This window comes from Sinocyclocheilus rhinocerous, unplaced genomic scaffold (genome assembly GCF_001515625.1).
Source record: "Sinocyclocheilus rhinocerous isolate Xijiao unplaced genomic scaffold, SAMN03320098_v1.1 scaffold303, whole genome shotgun sequence".
Taxonomy (NCBI): Eukaryota; Metazoa; Chordata; class Actinopteri; order Cypriniformes; family Cyprinidae; genus Sinocyclocheilus; species Sinocyclocheilus rhinocerous.
In genome coordinates this window covers 1,554,215-1,557,298 of record NW_015656152.1, presented here as the reverse complement: position 1 = coordinate 1,557,298, position 3,084 = coordinate 1,554,215, and the positions used below count along the sequence as shown (strand labels likewise).

At 28.6% G+C, this 3,084-nt stretch overlaps 1 pseudogene; it reads right to left on the bottom strand.

Moving 5' to 3' along the window:
• The window catches only part of LOC107719420 (integrator complex subunit 9-like), a 7,500-nt pseudogene extending 4,633 nt beyond the window's left edge, over positions 1-2,867 (bottom strand).
• Positions 2,868-3,084: the final 217 nt, after the last annotated feature.

Here is a 3,084-nt window from a genome sequence, read left to right as displayed (position 1 = left end):
TAATTACTGAATCTTAATTGTTAATTATGTTAATGTTAATTATTTTAATTTGTTTTAATATATATATATATATATATATATATATAAGCACCATAAATTATTTTTTAATATAATTAATTAATTAATTAAAATCAGTTCAACTAATGACTAATAATTTTACAAGTAATTTGACATTGACTAATATTTTTATTTTATTTTTGTATTATAATTATTATTAGTAGTAGTAGTAGCAGCATCTTTATTTATTTAATTTAATTTTTTTTTAAATTAGTTTTTTTTAATACATTTTCCATAGAAATGTGCATAGTGTAACATATTATCCTTGACCAATTGTGATTTCATGATGAGCAAGATGTTTTAGTTTCCAAAAAAAAAAAAAAATCTGGGTGAACTGGGAAAGGAGTTTTGCATTTTTAATGTCAGAATGTCCTGTGTGTTCATGCTGGATGAATAAACTGTAGTTTACAAGCATGCTGTGGGATATAATGTTGGCTAAAAAAGCTTTAGACAATGTTCAGAAAGTTTTCGCATGTCTCGAGGCAGGCTCACGGTTTATCAGGCTGTTGCTGTGTGTTCACACACTCACTGACCTGCAGAACCGCAGACACTGTAGCGACAGAGACGCCCGCTTTAATCTCTGACGGCACCAGAGACCTGGCGAGCTGGAGGTTTAGCAGGAGAACAGAGACCGAGATACTGAACAAACGCAACAGATGCCTGACCAACTAGCGGACTGATACAGTCTTTTCAATTACTGATATTATTATTTTTAAGCGTACAACTCATCAATATACAGAACCGTTAAATAAATATTGTTGTAAAGCTTTTTGACCAGTGTTATAATTAACAAAAACTAAAACTATTAAAATGGATTTTTAAAACTGAAATAAAATAGAAATATTAGATGAAAACCTTCAACTAAACAAAAACCAGAAATGGTGCTTTGGCATCTAAACGAAATAAGTTTAAGTTAAAATACTAAAATAAAACTAAATTAATCTAGAAATATGTGTAAGAAAAACTAATAAAATGACAAAAGCACTACTAAAAATGTAAACTGAAATTAAAATGAACTGAAAATACAAAAATAAAAGCCAATTCAAAATAATAATAATAAACATTATATCCATATATACATAATACAAAAATAGCACTGTTTTTTAAATAATTATATTTATATAAAAATATTAATATTACATGAAAAATTCAAACTGAACGATAATTAGAAATGTTACATTGGCAACTAACTGAAATAAGTTTAATTTAATATGCTAAAATTACTGACTAACTAAAACTAAAATTAAATTAAATGAAAAGTATTTAGAAATATTAAAACAAATCATAAAAATAACAAAGGAACATTACTAAAAATTAAACAAATTAAAATGTAACTAGAAATATAAAAATAAAAACTACAGCTAACAACAACAGTATATACAGTAACTAAAACTAAAATAACGCCGTTTTTGACAATGAATATATGAAAAAATATCAAATAAATATTAGATGAAAATTTTAAACTAAATGAAAATTAGAATTGTCACACTGGCAACTCATTAAAACAAGCATAAGTTAAAATAATAAAATTACTAACTGACTAAAATTAAATAAACTATTTGGAAATATTTTAAATAAATAAATATACATTACTACATTAGAACAATACTAAAAATTAAACGGATTAAAATGTAAAACGAAATAAATACAAAATATAAAAACTAAAATAACAGTTTTGACAAAAATGACTGTATAAAAAATATAAAATATAAATATTAGATGATAAACTTTGAAATACCTTGGCATCATTAAAATAGGAAAAATATGCAATATGAAAATAATTGAAGACAAAATGTGTTTTACTGAGAAAAAACAAGATTTGGTTTTTAAAAAGCCTTTTTCCAAAAGGTACATCTGGAAAAAGGGGGTTCGTCTTATAATCAGGGTCGTCTTATATTCGGGCCAATACGGTATTTATTTATTTGATTTTGGGGTGAATGGTGTTTGTGAAATGTCTCTTCTGCTCACCAAGGCTGCATTTATTTGATTAAAAATACAGTAAAAACTGAAATATTGTGAAATATTATTACGATTTAAAATAACCGTTTTCTATTTGAATAAATGTTAAAATATAATTGATTTCTGTGATGCGCAGCTGAATTTTCAGCATTTCTTCAGTGTCACATGATCCTTCAGAAATCATTCAAATATTCTGATTTGCTGCTAAAGATTCATTTCTGATTATTATCAGTGTAGAAAACAGTTGTGCTGCCCAATATTTTTATGGAAACTGTGATACATTTTATTTTTCAGGATTCTTTGATGTACAGAAAGCTTTTATTTGAAACATTATAAATGTCTTTACTGTCACTTTCGATCAATGTAATGCATCCTTGTTGAATAAACATGAGTTTCTTGAAAATGTTCTCTGATATGCTGTGTCTCACCAGTGAAGATGATGGTATTGAGGCTGGATTTGCCCCACAGCTCCATGAAGTGCACCACATCCCCGAAGCACAGGGACGGGTGACCCGTGAACACCACACACGGCTGCCGGAACTCACTGCTGAAATCTCCATGGATGCTGGGGTAATGCTTCAGTTCATTGGTCTGAATCAGCTGCAGAAACCAAGCACATGACAGTCAGTGAACCACAAACAGGTATGTGTCCATACAGGGATGCCTTTTGATGATTTTGCCGTTTTTTTGTACCTCTGCGTGAGGAAAAGGCGGCTCAGCAGATAGACCTTAGACTGCTTGTTCTGACACAACCTTCAACACAAACACACAAAACAGCCAGAGAATGAGCTATTATTGAGCACTTCTATGGAAATATCACAGCAATAATGAACAGTTACCATGGTAACCATATTATCTGCCAGCATATGATCAAACCAATGAACTTCAGTGACGCTTCCAGTGACTATTATGAAAACACAAAAACATTTTAAAGAAATTTCTGGAGTGGTATATATAATTAAATTAATATTCAGTTATTAATAATATTACAGATATCATTAATAAGTCAAATCCCACAATATGACAATGAACTGCAAACAAATAAAATTAATTACATATGATTTTATA